The following is a 20,416-nucleotide window of genomic DNA, read 5'->3' on the forward strand; positions in this document are numbered from 1 at the left end:
CGTGAGACGGTGGTAGCAGTTTGATACAACTTCTTTGGCCTCTTCCGAGGGTAGTTAAGAGTCAACCATGTTGGTGAGTGACTGGAATTACATAGAGGCCACCTTGGGTAAGGACGGCAGGTTTCCTTCCCTATAGGACATTAGTCAATTAGTTGGGTTTGTACAACAATCTGACAGCTTCATGGTCACTTTTACTGATACAGGTAGAACGTCCGACATCCGGAGTTCAAAAAAACGGAATTGTCTGAAAACCGGACATTGTGCAGATTGCAAGAGTCGTTGTCTGGAATCCGGAAATATTTCCCAAAAACCAGACAGTTAAGCTGTACATACCTTTCTCCAAGCACGAATCCAAAACAGTACGCAGCCCAGCCTGGTCCGGCCTCGAGGTTGCCGGATTCGAGCCGTCGGATGTAATGCTCCGAAATCTGGAAATTCACGAAACTCGGCCCAAGGGTTTCCGGATTCGGGACGTCAGATTGTCTCCAAAGTCCGGAAATATCCGAAACTCGGCCCAGGGTTTCCAGATTCGGGATGTCGGATTGTCTCCAAAGTCCGGAAATATCCGAAACTCGGCCCAGGGTTTCCAGATTCGGGATGTCGGATTGTCTCCAAAGTCCGGAAATATCCGAAACTCGGCCCAGGATTTCTGGATTTGGGACGTTGTATTTCTTCTCCGAAATCCGGAAAAACCTGAAAACCGGAATGCCTCGGTCCAGCTTTTTATTTCCAGAATTTTAAAAATTGAATTCGAAGTCTCAAACTGCCATGGTGGGATTAGAACTCTTATCTTCTAGATTATTAATTTAGGCCTCTGAATTAGTCATAGTCCAAAACATAGACTTTATGCTACCGTACTCATTAATTAAAAAACTACATGCAAATTTTCTTCCTATAAAAGTGGCAGGTTAAGTCCTGATTCTGGTTTTACACTGCCAGTTTAGAGTTGGTGCGAAGTGAAAATTGCTTCACACTGACGCTAAACTTGCTTTGTAAAAGCATCCGAAGAGTTTTTCACTGAATGTGGTCAGAGTTTAAACCATGTGTGGCAACAAATTGAATCAATGGCTTGTTACTGTCAGTCACAAAACAGGAGCTTGCTGGGAACATTTAATTGAGTATCTGCTGGCTCTGTTTTAACATCATTGCAGTGCAAAATCACAGAATGCCAACTGAAAATTCAAAGGCAGAAAATAAGTGCATAAGGGTCGAGTGCTCAGAGAATTACTTTTCAGTAAGTCAAGATCCTGATCCTGAGAATGCACTCAGAGAACACTTATGCCTCTGCAGTCTACTCCAAGACAACTAGATTGTTATTCAGGTATTGAGATTAGCAGTTCGACTCTGGCCATTCATATTATGGGCTGCAACAGTGTTTTCTTGATTTGCACAGGTAAAACCACTACATAAGGGGAAAAAAGTTGGAGAAGCCTCTTCCAAACTCCTTGTTATGTACGAATGAGCTGAGAGGCAAAGCTGCCTTTGTCGACCCGAGTCTTTCGGCTTTGCTGTTTTCGGGGCGAAAATGGAGGCGGAGGTGGGGTGGGGGGGGAATTCACCGTCCGATTAATTTTTGTCATCTGGGCCCTGCGCCAGGGGCCTAGCGCAAAGGGAGGCGTTGTACGACTTTCGCGGTGCTAAAACGGGAACCTCACCAACTAAAGTGCGGGGCTGAAGCACTCCGAGAGAGGCCTTGGGGGCATGGGGAAAAACTCCCCCTCCAAAAAATTCACAAAAACATTCAAAAAACGTTGGCCACACCCTTACAGCACAAATCGCTGCAAAAAAAAATAAAAGAATAAAAACTGGAACTTACTTTTTTTTTGCAGTTTATCCACCTCGCCGCCGGGCTGGAACGCTGTGTTTCCCTGGCGGTCATCGCAGGCCGCGTTTCGGGGCGTACGGGTCGGGTTGCGAGTTGAAACTTCTGGCTGTGTCGCAAGGAGAGCCGTTACACACCCGGCGCAGCTCTCTCCGATAGGGCTTCTAAGCGCCGCCGCAAAACCTGGCCAGAGGATCGCGCCCGGATACACAAAAGACCCCACCGCCCCATTTTTCGCCGCGGAGGGTCAAAACCCGGCGAAAACCGGGTCGCAATCCACCTGAAAATCCAGCCCCTTTGTATGAGCAGAAGCACAAAGAATTTAACAAAAGCTGGAAACCTGCAATAAAAACAGAAAATGCTGGAAACGCTCAGCACGTCAGGCAGCATCAGTGCAGAGAGAAACAGAGTTAGCGTTTCAGGGCGTTTATCTTTTGTCAGAACATTTAATCCTCTTCTGACCTAACAGCCAAGTTTTACCAATTTTCTGGATAACTTGAACGTTGACATCGATATTCTGCCAAGGAGCAGCATATTAACACAGATTATACAAAAAGATTGGATGACATAGAAATAAATTAAATGTCAGTCTTTATTCTGCACACTTCAAGATTGTCAATGCATTTTTAATTATTAATTAAAACATTTGAAATTTTCCTACACTTTGTGGGAAAGCTATTTCTGGTTATAAACTCACCTCATTTTTTGGACAGTAGCTTGCAAAAAGAATCTCTCTTATTTTATGACTTCCTTGACTAACAGATTATTTCGACTGCTCAGTCGGCTTGGGTGGTGTCTGAGTCAGAAGGTTGTGGGTTCAAGTCCCACTCCAGAGACTTGAGCACACAGAAATCTAGGCTGACACTCCTGAGGGAACTGAGGGAGTGCTGCACTGTCAGAGGTGCCGTCTTTTGGATGAGACGTTAAACCGATGCCCCGCCTGCTCTGTCAGGTCAACATAAACAATCCCACGGCACTATTTCAAAGAGTTCTTCCTCGTGCCCTGGCCAATATTTATCCCTCAATCAGCGTCACTAAAACAGATTATCTGGCCATTATCACATTGCTGTTTGTGGGAGCTTGCTGTGCGCAAATTGGCTACCGTGTTTCCTACATCATCATAGGCAGTCCTTTGAAATCGAGGATGACTTGCTTCCACTCTAAAAGTGAGTTCTCAGGTGACTATACAGTCCAATATGGGAATTACAGTCTCTGTCACAGGTGGGACAGATAGTGGTTGAAGGAAAGGGTGGGTGAGACTGGTTTGCCGCATGCTCCTTCTGCTGCCTACACTTGGTTTCTGCATGCTCTTAGCAACGAGACTCGAGGTGCTCAGCGCCCTCCCAGATGCTCTTCTTCCACTTAGGGCGGTCTTGGGCCAGGGATTCCCAAGTGCCGTGGGGATGTTGCTTTTTTTTTCCCTACATCACACCAGCGACGACACCTCAAAAGCACTTCATTGGCTGCAAAACAATTTGGGACGTCCTGAGGTTGTGAAAGGCACTATATAAACGCGTGTTCCTTTTTCTATATTTTTACAAGCGGCCACCGAGCAAATTTGTTGGAAAATGAAGTGGCAGGCTTCATGATGTCATTCCTACATCATCTACATGACATTAAGTGCTGCCGCCCATTTCAGTGCCCTGTCTGGTGGACCCCAGGAAATGCAGGTGTAGCACAAACGGAGCTGGGACCCAGCAATATAAGTCTCCACTCCTATCATTTGTCCCTAAATCCCCCAAAATTGGCACAGACCCAATACAGTCAGCACTCCTGAAATGAATCTATCTATTAAGTGAGGAAATTGGAAATTCAAAACCATTAGGCTCCTACATCTATTCATTTCTGTTAGCTGAGTAATTTTAGCTGTAGATGATTGGGTATAACTTTTTTTCCAAGAGTTGACATTTTATTCCATTTGTCACTGCCTTTAATTTCTTGATTGACTGAGATTACTCCAGCAGCCCGCTGTACTAAAGTTCAGTAAAGTGGATGCAATAACAATACAAAATTTCCCATTACTGTGTGTAGGAAGCTCTGTCATTCTCTTTGATACAGTGATTCAATATTAATGAACCGTTAGGAGCAAAATGACAACCAAGATCAGCAACAGTTGTTGACTGTTGCATGCCTGTTTCAGAGTATTGGGCTCAATTTTCCCCAACCCCTTTATTCGACGACCTGAGATGCGCCGGCTTTGTGCACTGAAAACGGCACCAAGAAATGTGTCCCCATCCTGGCCGCTCTGCTGCGTGTCCCGTGGCTTGCCGCAGTCTGGCCAGTCAATTGGGGGGAAGAGCTAAGGCCCTGCGCCTGAACCTCTGCTGGCAGCTCTCCGCATGTGCATTCGTGTCGGGTCCGATGTGCGCGCATGCGCAGTAGCACTGAAACTTGGCACTCGGCCATTTTTAAAGCAATCGCAGTTGGTTTTGTTTTCGTGCCAGAAGGAGAGCTGTGAACCGAATTAGGTTTTGTGACCTCCCTCCCCCCAGCCTTCCAGTTGATTCAAAGGGCAGAATTTCTATCTCCCCAACTGCCCCCCACCCCCACCGATGCCACGTTCGGTCGTTCTGCTTTACCCGCTCCCGCCGCGCCCCCCCCCCCCCACCCCGTTGATATCGAGGCCAGCATCTCTCGCTCTCTCTTCCCCCCCCCCCCCGCCCCACAACCGATGCCACGTTCGGTCGTTCTGCTTTACCCGCTCCCGCCGCCCCCCCCCCCCCACCCCGTTGATATCGAGGCCAGCATCTCTCGCTCTCACTTTCCCCCCCCCAACCGATGCTGCGTTTGGTCGCTCTGCTTCCGCACCCTCCCTGTTTATTTGCAGCTGTCCCTAGCCCTGGTCGACTGGACTCCCCGTGTGCGTCTTGCCGCCCCTATCCCAGGCCGAATGGCCTCACGCACAGGCCGGCCCGCTGCCTTCCTGGGGCTGACTTTAAAGATTAAGGAAGGATTTACTTGATTTCTATGAGTATTTTAATTGTTTGAGCTTTTCCTTGCAATGTTTGGTGCTTGGTTGTTTAGTTTCAGGTCCTCTCCGGTTCCCTTCCCGCCCCTATCCCAGGCCGAATGTCCGCCGATGTACTAATGTGCGCCGATTTCTAAGGTTTTTCAGAGCTGGCCACATACGCTGACCTAATTCGATTTGGAGTAAGTTTTAGCTGGCCAAAGTGGCATAAATGGCCAAAACTGGCGTTAAGTGGTTGGGAACGCCTCCGTTTTGAAAAAGAAACTCAACTAAAAAAAATCATACCTAACTGAGTTACTCTGGAGCAAGTTGATTGGGGAAAGTGGCGTTTTTTAACTTACGGCAGAAAAACCAACTTGCTCCAAAAAAATTGGAGCAAGTCATGGCCAATTTTGAGCCCAGAGAGTGGATATCCTGAGCACAAACTAAGATGACATTTAACACAAAGAAAGAAGACTGAAAGACTTGCATTTAGATAGCGTCTTTCACGAACATCAGATGTTCAAAGCGCTATTCAGCAAATTAAATACTTTTGACGTGTAGTCACTGTTGTAATGTGGGAAATGCGGCAGCCAATTTGCATACAGCAAGCTCCCAGAAAAATAAATGTGAAAATGACCAGATAATCTGTTTTAGTGATGCTGATTGAGAGATAAATATTGGCCAGGACACTGGGAATAATTCCCCTGCTATTCTTCGAAATAGTGCCATGGGATCTTTTACATCCACCTGAGAGAGCAGACAGTCTTCGTTTTAACGTCTCATCTGAAAGACGGCACCATCGACAGTGCAGTACTCCCTCAGCACTGCACTGGATTGTCAACCTAGAATTTTGTGCTCAAGTCTCTGGAGTGGGACTTGAACCCACAACCTTCTGACTCAGAGGCGAGGGTGCTACCAACTGAGTTACGGCTGACAGATAAATAATTGTAATGGCCCTGAAATTGTGATCGGCGATATAGCTACGAAGTACACTGCCGACCTCCGAAAGAAATTCGCACTTACCTGATGCGAGGCCCCTTCGAAAACTTGTGCTGTTTTGCTGTGGATTTGAGTGCAGTGTAATGGTCCACGATCCCAGGGATCACGTGGGGCAGTACTCCAATCAGGAAATAGAAATTTCTGATGCCCGACATCAATCAAATTTTAATTTAAACAGTGTGAATATTGATTTGAATTGATGACTTATCACACCCACTGTAAATAATAATAATAATCATTATAACACTCAAGCCAAACTGGCGAGGAATATTTTGTGTAAAATGAACACGGATTCCTTTCGAGGATCTGTTCAGTTTTGCTTACTTAGAGTACAACTATTATTCAAAGCAAGGTATGGCAAAAGAAATATTCGGCAGTAAATCTTGTTTCAATCATATCCAATTACTTTGTTCTGCAAAAAGTCTGGTGGCTGGGAATAATTCGTAATCAGAGTGAAGAACAGCAGCGAAAGAACAATACGAATTAATGTCAGTGTTTGTATGACAATGCAAAGCTATGTTGGATATTAAAAATGTATGCACAACTACCCCCTTCTCCTTATGCTGTGCAAACAGGCTCCTGTGCCTGTTTGCACCAACCATAACATTTTCAAGCGTAATTGCTGGGCAGTTGGTCGGCAATTAGCCCAACTCTGCGCCAGCAATGAGGATTTCACAGTCGCAACAGAGGATCTGTTTATTCAGAACTTGACAGATCGCAAGTTTGGGATTTAGCAATGCCGAACCTACGGTCAATTTCAAAGGCGGTACGCCATCATACCAACCGCAAATTCTTCCCCAGCAAGGTGAGCACAGATATGCCTCTTAAACACCTTGCATCGAGAGGGACATTACTCATTCAAATGCTGGAAAACCTGTCAAGCTGCTGAGGTCTGGAAATGTTATCCTGTTGTTTGTGAAGTGGGATTGGGTTAATTGTTGTCAAGTGGCAGGAAAGTACAATGCAAAGCTATGTTGGACTCCAAACCAGACTCCAAACGACAGGTCTGTTTTGGAGTTTGAAACCTGACCTTTCTTCCTACTGCCTGATTTTCAGGTGATATTTGGGTGGATAGGCGCGGATTAACCATGGGGCGGATGGGGCTGCAGCCCCAGGCCCACCAAAGAACATAGGCCCACTAACTAAATACATCTATATACAGAAGTATCTATATACACGAATGTACCTATATACAAAACAGAATATAGACTAGCCTGTTTTATTTCGCATGTTATTGAGAGAAATTTGCATATATGCATCGGAATCTAGTATTGCAATGTTATCAAAACCAGAATATATTCCTACTTGATACAGAATATATGCTTTCATTGTTGAATATACTGGCCTATTGTTTTCATACTCAGAATCAGAATCATATACGTAATGTATTGAACGTGAACAAACATAACTATAGGCCCATTTGGATCAGTTTGCCCCAGGCCCATTAGGCCCTTAATCCGGCCCTGATAGGGGTGGACACGGGAACGAGAGCAGGAATTCTTTATGCTGATCGTGAACCTGTTCTGCAAGTATCCTTTTAAAGGATCCCTCGGCTCAACATGGGAAGGTTGACATGCCCTTACTCTCCAGTTAGCAACGTCTCCCTCCTCCTCCACACGAGCTATTCCTCCTCACTCAGACACTGTGTCTCAGCCCATTTCTGAGCCGATGGGCAAATGCAGATCACGTGATGCTCTGCTGTTTTCCTGCTTACGTTTTGCCTGAGTGGAAAATGTCTTTTCAACCCATTCAGAACTCACCCTGAACGTTCTTGAATTTCTGGTTTGTGGGAATGCCAGACTCTTTTTTTAAAAACACATTCGCAGTTATTCCTGAAGTGTTGATATTTGAAAGGAATTTGATGGCTATTTTCCGTAGGCTGGGAGATCGGGGATGCATGTACTCCGGTATTCTGTTCTGCCGTTGTGTAAGCAGAGTTGAATCTCTCAGCTGACTGTTATGTTTGCTGCCCTTTGGCTTCTCCAGCCTGCGAACCAAACTGCTTGCCTTAAATGGCACAAATTCACGCATTAGAAATGTTTATTAAAGTATAGTATTCATTCTAGTTAGCTGCCAGACATAATGATATCCAGTGCTTTTAATTCTCTGCCAGTTTTTTTAATGCGTCAGTTTTTACTTTGGGACTATCAGAGTATATTGGTCATCAGCAGGTTCTCCTGATATCCTGCTGCATATTTATCCCTTTAACTAACACCATCAAACACAGGTGGCTCATTCATTGGCTGTTTGTGGCACCCTGCAGTGCACAAATTGGCTGCTGTATTTGCTTGGATAACAACAGCAACTGTTGTTCAACAACAATTCATTGGCCTCAAAGCACGTGAGGATGTGAAAGACGCCATCTGAGTGCAAGAGTGTTCTTCTTCAATGGCCAACTGATTCATCCAAATTAATTTGTGCCCCAAATATTTCAGATGAATGAGGTTTTGGCAGTGGGCTTATTACAGTATGCAAACCAGGGTTCTCCAACCCCTATTGCCATTTTCGGTTGCGCTGTGCGCTCTCAGATCATTTCCATGGGTGATAGACAAGAATAGGCCCAGCCAAAGTAAGTGTGACATTATGAAAATTCATTGGCTGCATGTCATTGGTGAAATACGGATGTTAGGTAGGATTTTCCTCTGAAATTACGCAGCTTTTCTTGCTTAACTCGGGCAGACGGGTAGTAATTAGGACCAGGTTCTGTCCTGCCATTTGCTGGCCTGTATCACTTGTCCAGTGTCACTTCTGTGGAAAATTGGGTGCCCACCCAAATAGGGGCAGATGTAACCAAATAACTTTTAGATGACAGAATGACCACTTGTGTCACATTTTTTGTCATCACCATGGCCACACTGGATGTAAGGCACACCCATATACAACAAGTCTCCCGTATTGCTGGGACTGAATGACACCTTAAAAAAAGTAAAAAGCCTACCACAGAGAGTACATTCAATCATGGGGGAATCGATTTGCATTCCCCTACTGAAATTTTGCAGGATATCTGTCTGAGGCCAGATATCCCTAGCCTAGAGTAGGACAGCCTGTTTATCCTGTTGTTGGCACCAGTCCTGTAACAGCAGGGATTGTCCACTCCTGCCAGGAAGCCAAGAGGCACACCTAATGTAGGTAGCAACAGAGTGAGAGTGTACTTTTAGCATCCAGATTCCTGGCTGTTTTGAATCTTGCCAAAGTACCGATGCCAGTTTTGAAAGCAGATTTATTTTGTTTAATTTTGTTTTCCTTCCCTTTTTTCCCTTCTCACTTGATGACACTGGGGTCGATTTTCATTTGTTTGGCCTGGTGTTAATGCGGCGGTCAAAGCCTTGAAACGGGGCCGGTAGCCTTATCTCGCCGGTTCATGCCGACAAAGAAACCGGTGCCATTTTTAAGGGAGTATATAGGAACTTAGGAACAGGTGTAGGCCGTTCAGCCCCTCGAGCCTGTTCCGCCATTCAGTGAGATCAAGGCGGTTCTGTGACCGAACTTCATACACCAGCCTTTGGCCCATATCCCTTAATACCATTGCTTAACAAAAATCTATCAATCTCAGATTTGAAATCAACAATTCATCTGGCATCAATTGTCGTTTGCGGAAGAGCATTCCAAACTTCTACCACCCGTGGTGTGAGACTATTGGTGAATGGGGAATTGGGATTGCGTTCACTGGTATCACAGTCAGTTGAGTTGATCACTGACAGCCCGGCCAGAAAGGTTGCCTCCTCGCTTCTTCTTCTTCTTCTTCCTCCTCCTCCTCCTCCTCCTCCTCCTCCTCCTCCTCCTCCTCGTCCTCGTCCTCGTCCTCCTCCTCCTCCTCCTCCTCCTCCTCCTCCTCCTCCTCCTCCTCCTCGTCCTCGTCCTCGTATATGTGGTGGCAAGGACTGTGCCCTCATGATGACGAGGTTGTGGAACACGCAGCAGACCACGACAGATTTTGAGATGCGCTCTGGCGAGTACTGCAGGGCTCCTCCAGGATGGTCTGCTCGATCACATGACTTTCGTTGTATTCATGCTGCTCATGGGTGCTTGGGTTGCGCACTGGAGTAGTGAGCCAGGTGCTCAGCAGATAGACCTTACTGCCCCGTGGCCATCCTCTGGTTTGTCGTGGTGGTCCAAATCCAAATGGGACAACAGACTGCCTCAGAATGAAGGCATCATGACTGCTGCTAGGATACCAAACATTGGCCTGCATGGTGCGTTGAGTATGGTTGCACACCAGTTGGGCATTGAGGGCATTGACTCATCCAACGCACTCCTGCCTGGCCTCGCACATTCTACCAGACATATACTTGGGGTCATCCAAAACTCGGCAGCCCATGTTCTAACCCGCACCAAGTCCCGCTCACCCATCACCCCTGTGCTCGCTGACCTACATTGGCTCCCAGTTAAGCAACGCCTCGATTTCAAAATTCTCATCCTTGTTTTCCAACCCCTCCATGGCCTCACCCCTCCCTATCTCTGTAATCTCCTCCAGCCCCACAACCCCCTGAGATATCTGCGCTCCTCTAATTCTGCCCACTTGAGCAACCCTGATTATTATCGCTTAACCATTGGTGGCCGTGCCTTCAGCTGTCTAGGCCCCAAGCCTGTCTAAATCTCTCCACCTCGCGACCTCTGATTCCTCCTTTATGACACTCTTTAAAACCTACATCTTTGGTCATCTGCCCTAATTTCTCCTTATGTGTCTTGGTGTCAAATTTTTTGCCTTGTAACATTCCTGTGAAGTGCCTTGGGATATTTTATTATGTTGAAGGCGCTATATAAATGCAAGTTGTTGCTGTTGAGTGGAATCCCTTTCGGTTGCAGTACACCTCCCAAGTTGAATTGCGGCCCCCCACAAAACGATGTGTGTGGACTCATTGACACCCTGCATCAAGGGGAAGTCTGCAATCCTCGTGAAGCCATGTTCTCGCTCCACCTACTGCTCCCTGGCCAAATAGAAGGAAATGCATTCACCTCTTTTGGAATACAGAGCCTCGGTTACCTCCCATACGCAACAGTGCACCACAAACTAGGAGATGTTGCAAATATCTCCTGCTCCAGCCTGGAAGCCAGCTCAAAGTATAAATGTTCATGGCCACCATGACCTTCACAGCCACTGGCCAAGCGGTCCTCTCCCTGCCCAGGGGTTGCAGTTGTGGCTGCAGCAGGTGGCAGACTTCAGTGAGCACCTCCTTAGTGTAGCGAAGATGTCTCACACGCTGTTCCTCACCGAGGTTCAGGTAGAAGTATTCCTCCCTGAACACCCAGGTGGATATGGCCTCCTGCTGAGAGCCTTTCTCCCTCTCCTCCTCCTCCCTCTGCCAGCAGCTTGTACTGCTCTGTGTCACCTTTACTCATTCTCCCTGACATGCTGTATCCATATCTTGGAGCAAGTGGTCTGTGCAGAATCCTTGAAGTCAGGACAAAGTCCTTCAGCAGTGCCACACCTGTAGAATTTAGCAACTTTAAAGAACTCTAGAGACCATCAAACACTTAACAAACTCAGCCACAGCCAACAGCCAGTAGAAATCAATCAACACCTAACCTGTAAGTAGTTGGCCTCTTTAAGTAGCACTGGTGGGGAGTCCTTCCCGCTGCTGAACGCGTGTTCAGCTGTACGGGTTTAAGAGGGCCTTGGTGGAGCATTGAGCTCCAAAATGGCAGCGCTGGCGTCAAATCATTGAGGTCACAATGTGCCTATTCTGCATACTTCTGGCGCACACTGCCCACGCCTGTGCTGACCACCTACCCAAGCTGGCATGTGGCACGCCCCGCACCAGAAGTGTGCGCAGGCACCGCGGACAACATTATGAACCCAAATCGGCACCTGTAGCGCCCAAGCAACAGGTGTTGCGGAGCCAAGTTTTGCGGCCAGTGTATCTAGGGGAGAAATCGAGGCAATACCTGATCCTAACCTTGCCCCATGTCCACACAATTGTGCAGCCCTGGGATAGCAACCAGGAGAGGGAACCCTGGCTAGTTGATCTTTCCCTCACCAGCCCAGGCAAACTGCAACTAATTGCATCACGCCAACTACACCATGGCTGAGATCAGTGAACACTGCACAGAATATTTCCAAATATAGATGCTTCTCATTTAATAAATGTCTTATTGTTCGTAAAGTGTGGAAATACAGACCTGCACTACTTAGCAAATGATATGGCTGGCTGCAAAGCTGAGCGAGGCAATTCTATAAGCTGTAAAAACTATTATAGTCTTTCAGGTTACACTTCATTAGATAAGTAATGAGTTCCAGATAACAGTAGATTAGGGCTGTCACAGTGACCATAATGCCCAATGCATCAGTAAATTCAAAAATATTAGAACTCCCATAGCAGCTCTCCTGTTCATTAACGTTAATAGCTTTTGAATTATATTTTTGGGGCAATCATATGATATATTAATTATTTTCATGTTTCATTTTCAAATGAAATTTTCACAAATTACACCTTTTGCAAATAAGCAGGCCTGCTGAGTAGCATATGCCATGATTTAAATGTGCTTTGATAACCTTATTAAATATGGCTTTGCCAATGAAGACTTAATTACAATCTGGAGTACACTAAATTCATTTCTCCAGTGGAACCAAAGGGAGGTTGTTTCATCATTTTTGTGGATGTGGAAATAGCTCAGCTTTTGATAAGGTTGCTGCACACCATGAAACAGTAGCAGCGGCGAGAATGATCAGTAATAGGACTCTTCCTTTATGTAACCAAAAAAAACAAAAGAAGTGTAGATGCCGGAAATCTGCAAACAACACAAAAAGCTGGGATTGCTCAGCAGGTCAGTCAGCATTTATGGAGAAAACAGATCCATTTCAGTTAGAGACCCTTCATCAGAAATCAATGAAAGGAACAGAACAAAGAGCAGGAGCTGTGCAAACACACAGTTACTCACATGTACAGGGAGGTCAAATCACCACACACACACACACACACACACACACACAGTTATACACACACACACACACACACACACAGTCACAGGCGCACACACACACACAGTCACAGGCACACAGAGTCACAGGCACACACACACAAACACACAGACACACACACACACACACACACAGTTACACACACACACACACACACACACAGTCACAGGCGTGCACACACACACAGTTACACACACACACAGTCACAGACACACACACACAGTTACACAGGCACACACACACAGTTACACACACACACACAGGCACACACACAAACACACACACACAAAGTCACAGACACATACACACACACACACAGTCACACACACACAGTCACACACACACACACACAGTTACACACACACACAGTCACACACACTGGAGGGGTGTAGAACCATCTGTGAAACACTTTCATTTTGTTTGGTCATTTCTTCTAGTTCTGACATAGTTTACATCCGAAGCATTCGCTGACTGACCTGTCGAGTGTTTCCAGCTTTTTCTGTTTATGTATTTTATTGTATGTCTTCACACTGCCACCTGGAGCCTTGCAGACGCTATTCAATTTACACTTCTGACTCCAGGGAACCTCTCTTTAATGCACTAAGCATTCCAATAATATCTCATTGACAATACTTACATTTATGAAGTGTGCCCTATGACATAATTGCACCATTGCAAAGTGCTTCACACAATGGGGGTTGATTTTGACTTTTGGGTGGCCAACTGGCAGAGCTGGTCACCCGTACCCGGCGGAGGGGAAGTGGGGGTGGGGTTGTAATCGGGAATTGGAGATCCCATGTTATTTTTATGGTTCAAGGTTCAAGATTTGCCATTAATTGGGGATCCTCACTCACTGATCCCAGTACTGTTCCCTCACTGGGGGTCCTCACTCACTGATCCCAGTACTGTTCCCTCACTGGGGATCCTCACTCACTGATCCAAGTACTGTTCCCTCACTGGGGATCCTCACTCACTGATTCCAATACTGTCCCCTCACTGGGGGTCCTCACTCACTGATCCCAGTACTGTTCCCTCACTGGGGGTCCTCACTCACTGATTCCAATACTGTCCCCTCACTGGGGATCCTCACTCACTGATCCCAGTACTGTTCCCTCACTGGGGATCCTCACTCACTGATCCCAGTACTGTTCCCTCACTGGGGATCCTCACTCACTGATCCGAGTACTGTTCCCTCACTGGGGATCCTCACTCACTGATTCCAATACTGTCCCCTCACTGGGGGTCCTCACTCACTGATCCCAGTACTGTTCCCTCACTGGGGATCCTCACTCACTGATCCCAGTACTGTTCCCTCACTGGGGATCCTCACTCACTGATCCCAGTACTGTTCCCTCACTGGGGATCCTCACTCACTGATTCCAATACTGTCCCCTCACTGGGGGTCCTCACTCACTGATCCCAGTACTGTTCCCTCACTGGGGATCCTCACTCACTGATCCGAGTACTGTTCCCTCACTGGGGGTCCTCACCCACTGATCCCAGTACTGTTCCCTCACTGGGGGTCCTCACTCACTGATCCCAGTACTGTTCCCTCACTGGGGATCCTCACTCACTGATCCGAGTACTGTTCCCTCACTGGGGATCCTCACTCACTGATTCCAATACTGTCCCCTCACTGGGGGTCCTCACTCACTGATCCCAGTACTGTTCCCTCACTGGGGATCCTCACTCACTGATCCGAGTACTGTTCCCTCACTGGGGATCCTCACTCACTGATTCCAATACTGTCCCCTCACTGGGGGTCCTCACTCACTGAGCCCAGTACTGTTCCCTCACTGGGGATCCTCACTCACTGATCCCAGTACTGTTCCCTCACTGGGGATCCTCACTCACTGATCCGAGTACTGTTCCCTCACTGGGGATCCTCACTCACTGATTCCAATACTGTCCCCTCACTGGGGGTCTTCACTCACTGATCCGAGTACTGTTCCCTCACTGGGGCTCCTCACCTACTGATTCGAGTACTGTTCCCTCACTGGGCATCCTCACTCACTGATCCGAGTACTGTCCCCTCACTGGGGGTCCTCACTCACTGATCCCAGTACTGTCCCCTCACTGGGGGTTCTCACTCACTGATCCCAGTACTGTTCCCTCACTGGGGGTCCTCACTCACTGATCCCAGTACTGTTCCCTCACTGGGGGTCCTCACTCACTGATCCCAGTACTGTTCTCTCACTGGGGGTCCTCACTCACTGATCCCAGTACTGTCCCCTTACTGGCGTTTCTCATTCACCGATCCCAGGTGATCATCCCTGGGAGTCCCACCCCCCAGAATTTCCATTACCCCTCCCCGCTCCCAACACCTTACATCCTCAGAATATCAAACCTAGAGCCGAAGAGGCCCAGCAAATCTATCACCTGTGAAACTGATTGGAGTGTGTGCCGTGCAGACTCTGACCAATTCTGACCTAAAATGCCAATCAGGGTCCGACCACTTATTTTAAGGGTTCAACTGCCTGAAATAGGCGATCGCTTTGTGTGCCTAACAGTAGGCCCCTTTCAAAATGTCACTGGTCGCATTGTCAGTGTTAATGGAGTACTAAGGCTGCGGACCCCACTTCGGGATCAATGCTACCCTGTTAACATCAGACGAAACCAGTTTAAATCGATCCCAATGAATTACTTTTGAAGTGTAGTGACTGCTGTAGACAATTTAGTGCACTTACTTGTTTCTATTATTCTGGCCATGCAGGAAAATGCTCCAGCTTCAAGATTTTCCATTAAGAGTAGTCATTAACTACTTTAAAAAAAATCCGGTATTTTGCAATCAGAAAAGATTATGTTATACTGCTTGGTGCTGTTGCCTAATTGTGCGGGGAAATGAAAAATGTCAAGTGGCAATTTTGGCGATATGTAATGTATGTGGCAATGGCTGTGTAATGCTAAGTTGCCTGTGTTGATAACAGTATGAGGTTGGAGCAGCTCAGTGTGATGATGTCAGTATGAGGTTCACATTTTGTTGAATATATGAGTTTGGAGTGCTTGTGTATTGAAGCTAGTGTGAGATTCCTATTCCTAAAAGAAACTAAGACAGCAGACGCGGTGGAACACGGAAGATATGTGAAAGTCCGCCTGATGGTTCTTGTCGCGTGCTACCTCAAAAGTAACCAATCACAGTATGTCAAGCAGCCAATGGTGCTGCATGAAAGAAGGCATTTTCTAATTGGCTGCACTCAATGTCTGGGGTGAAATTCAACTTCATGGCACAAACTAGCTGGTAGTGGATTTTCAGCCCATTATACGTCTCACGTGATTTTCCTTTCCATTGAATGAAGTCAGTAGAAAGGAAAACCAGATGGGGTTTATAATCGATGACCAATCCACTTCCGCCCCCGTGCAAACTTGAATTTGATCACTTCTGTGTTAATATCGTTGCGAAGTCAGCCTGTCTATTGATAGCAGTGTGAGGTTGTTGTGTCTGTGTTTTAATTGTAGGCCACATTGTCCGCATGCCAGACACGAGGCTCCCAAAACAAGCTCCTTCATGGCAAACGAGCCAAAGGTGGGCAGAGGAAATGTTACAAAGACACCCTCAAAGCCTTCCTGATGAAGTGCAACATCCCCACCGACACCTGGGAGTCCCTGGCCCAAGACCGCCCTAAGTGGAGAAAGTGCATCCAGGAGGGAGCTGAGCACCTCGAGTCTCATCGCCGAGAGCATGCAGAAATCAACCGCAGGCAGTGGAAAGAGCGTGTGGCAAATCTGTCCCACCCTCCCTTACCCTCAACAACTATCTGTCCCACCTTTGACAGGGACTGTAGCTCTCATATTGGACTGTTCAGCCACCTAAGGACTAATTTTAAGAGTGAAAGCAAGTCTTCCTCGATTCTGAGGGACTGCCTGTAATGATGATGATGAGATTAGACTGTCTAGGGTTGATGTTCCGAAAAGATTCTAAATGGGATACATAGTGAAGTGTGCTCTACACAATTATGGTAATCAGTTGACCGAGGATAATTATGTCGAATTGTTTCAACGGGTTATCCCAGTTTTCTGTGGTCAACTCATTATCAGAAATATGCATAGCGTCAGGTGCTAATTTGGACATGTGTGGGGAGCAGTAACTGGAGTGCCAGTGCAATTTAATGGGATCCGGACAATTAAAGGGATGTGGACTTCCAATTAAAGGGAACAAAAATTCTTGCAGTCTTAGGAAAGTCTCAAAGAATATTTCAGACTTGTTGATGGCCTTTACCAAGTTTGAAGGGGGAGGGGGCTCGGAAGTAAATGGTAAGAATGAAGTGAAAGGGAACCTGCCAATCTGCCAGCAACTGATGATGCAGCGAAGTGCCTAAAGGCTCCTATTGATGGTCGCTGAAGAAGTACTACATAAGGAGGGATAGCCTGTTTGTGAATCCGGATCACCATCCCTATTAGTCAGCATTACAGCATGCCTATGAGGAGGTGGGAAAAGGCCTGATTCCACAGATGGCCATTACTGTCACTGGTCGTGTGAGCTTTATGGTGCCTTTTACCGACTGGAAACCGAGCAGCAAATGGCGCAGGGTTGCATCTGCCTTTCAGACTCTGTAAAGGCAGCTCTCCACAACACTTGTTAGGTCGATGTGACAGTGGTTTCTGGTATATTTGTGCGTGTAGCCAATTAGAGAATGCCTTTTTTCATGCCGCAGCGTTGACAGCATAACAGATTGTGATAGTTGCTTTTGAGAAAGCACACGGCAATACCGTCAGCCAGGCATTCACATATCTTCTGGGTTCCATCCTGTCTGCTGTCATAGTTTCCTTTGGGAATAGGAAGTTTTCAGATGCTCTAATTCTCTGCCATGAAAAGGAATGTACGCCTCTGCCAGCAGAAAGAGATGTGCTGGTACCAGTGAGTGGGCACAAGCACCTCGGGTGCAGCCCCTCTGCCTCTCATCCCTCCGCTGGTCCTCATCAACTTCCTCCACAAAGCTCAGATATGGACTCCCATTTGGAAATCTATTGGGAGCTACATAAAAAACACAGCAGAACAATGGGAACAAAGGCTCAAAAATCATAGCAGAGAAAAAGATGGAAGATGGTCAATGATATGTCCTTACTATATAGTATAAATGTATACAAGGCCCATACTAGAGAGAAGGTCATTCTGTGACCAGTCTTTTATTAGCCAGCACTGAAGTGGAGAAGATGGGTGGAACTTCCCCTTTTATACCTGAAAGTCTAGGTTAGGAGTGTCTCCCACAAGTTCGCCACCTAGTGGTCAGTGTTCTCACGGTGTACAACTTAGGTCAGTTTAAACATGGATTACAATGACAGTTGAATACATGACATCCAAGAAATGCCCTTTACATTATTGTATCCCTTAATTGAACTTCCGTATAATTACCACTGGCTAGCGACCCTCCTTGTGTGAAGTTGGAGCCTCTGGGGCATAAATTCACTCCCGCCGGAAACGGGGCCCACTCACCGTGTTTCTGCTGTTTTCACCATCGTAATGGATGCGGTGGCCTCTTGCACGAAATTCAGCTCTTTGTCTTTTTTTCCCCCACGGGGCAGAAGTCGGTCATAATGGGGCCGGAAGTAGGGGCAGGAGTGGAGCGTCCGCCGCTGTCGGTCATCAGCGTAGCACTGATGACATCATCACGCTGGTGCATCACCACGCCTCTTCCCTTTACTTAAAGGGGAGGGCCACTGCGAGCTCTGCGAGCACTCCCACCCCGTTTCAATGGTTTTTAACTGCATAGAAACATATAAACAGAGAAAACGGGTGCAGGAGTAGGCCATTCGGCTCTTCGGGCCTGCACCACCATTCAATAAGATCATGGCTGATCATTCACCTCCGTACCCCTTTCCTGCTTTCTCTCCATACCCCTTGATCCCTTTAGCTGTAAGGGCCATATCTAACTCCCTCTTGAATATATCCAATGAACTGGCCTCAACAACTCTCTGCGGAAGAGAATTCCAAAGGTCAACAATGCTCTAAGTGAAGAAGTTTCTCCTCATCTCAGTCCCAAATGGCTTACCCCTTATCCTTAGACTGTGTCCCCTGGTCCTGGACTTCCCCAACATCGGGAACATTCTTCCTGCATCTAACCTGTCCAGTCCCGTCAGAATTTTATATGTTTCTGAGATCCCCTCTCATCCTTCTAAACTCCAGTGAATAAAGGCCCAGTTGATCCAGTCTCTCCTCATATGTTAGTCCTGCCATCTCGGGAATCAGTCCCTCAATCGCAAGAACGTCCTTCCTCAGATTAGGAGACCAAAACTGAACACAATATTCCAGGTGAGGCCTCACCAAGGTCCTGTACAACTGCAGTAAGACCTCCCTGCTCATGTACTCAAATCCTCTCGCAATGAAGGTCAACATACCATTTGCCTTCTTCACTGCCTGCTGTACCTGCATGCCAACTTTCAATGACTGATGTACCATGACACCCAGGTCTCGTTGCAACTCCCCTTTTCCTAATCTGCCGCCATTCAGATAATATTCTGCCTCGTGTTTTTGCCACCAAAGTGGATAACCTCACATTTATCCACATTATACTGCATCTACCATGCATTTGCGCACTCACCTAACCTGTCCAAGTCACCCTGCAGCCTCTTAGCGTCCTCCTCACAGCTCACACCGCCACCCAGCTTAGTGTCATCTGCAAACTGGGAGATATTACACTCAATTCCTTCATCTAAATCATTAATGTATATTGTCAATAGCTGGGGTCCCAGCACTGAGCCCTGCGGCACCCCACTAGTCACTGCCTGAATATTTTCAGAGCCACTGCACAGTTGTTTGGCAAGTTACAAGGTAGCAGTGTATTGAAAGGTACATACTGCAGTTGTTGTTGGCTAATTTAATGAATCCCAATGGCAAAGAAATGGATTTACTTTTAACGTTTTAAAGCTGCACTGTCTACAAACTAATTACTCTTTTCAATGTCGAGTGCAACGGTATAGAAAAAATTGCTAGCAACATCCCTTCTGAATATACGAAAGCTTTTGCTGCGAAGGCCAGAAACATGCAGTCTATGCACTTCCCAACCCAACTTCTGCTTTTGTCCCACCCTCCTCACCCTCCTTTCTATTAGCTCTGTGATTGGCAGAATCCCAGAGGCAAATTGCAGAGGCCAGCAGTATGTGTTCACGTGTAGCATTGTTGATATCCGCTTTCACAACAGAAATTTGAATATCTTCACAACAGACACCACTGGGGGAAAAAATTAATGTTAACAATTTGGCTTTTTTAGGGGGGAAAGAGAGGGAACCAGCAAGGGAGGGGCCAGAGGTGAAAGAAGGATTGCCTGTTCAACAAGCTTTTCCTGGTTTTCTGTCCAGGACTGTAAGGGGGGCGTTCGAAGTGCTTCTCCAGATACGAGAGTGATATTCAAGTCTTAGATGTCCTTTGAGTTTATAAAAAAATTAGAGTTATTGTGGGGGAAAGAATCGGGAACAAAAGAGAAGTGACTTTAGTAATGGCAGACGTGTGAAGTTTCATTTCAGATCAGAGGCAGTGGTGAGCTCGAGAGCAACAATAGGTAAAGAACTAACGGTAAAGCCATCAAAGGCAAGCAGTTGTATTTGTTGGTCAGACATGTAGAAGGTACAAAGACTCTGGATAGAAATTAGTCAATGCCTGAAAATGGGTGCAGTTGTGGGCCTTGGGCCATTGCTCCTTGGGCCTCATCTGAATAATCGGGGCGATGGTTTCATCTCCACAGGCAGCTCGCCTGACAGGAAAAGATATTTCAGACTGTGGCCCTCGGGTAGG

At 46.7% G+C, this 20,416-nt stretch overlaps 1 protein-coding gene across 12 annotated transcripts in view; it reads left to right on the forward strand.

The window, feature by feature from the left end:
- Positions 1 to 20,416, forward strand: part of dmd (dystrophin) — a 2,299,423-nt gene that overhangs the window by 1,797,491 nt on the left and 481,516 nt on the right. The gene's annotated exons all lie outside the window — the stretch shown is intronic.

The sequence above is a fragment of the Pristiophorus japonicus genome, chromosome 11 (genome assembly GCF_044704955.1).
Source record: "Pristiophorus japonicus isolate sPriJap1 chromosome 11, sPriJap1.hap1, whole genome shotgun sequence".
Classification (NCBI taxonomy): domain Eukaryota; kingdom Metazoa; phylum Chordata; class Chondrichthyes; family Pristiophoridae; genus Pristiophorus; species Pristiophorus japonicus.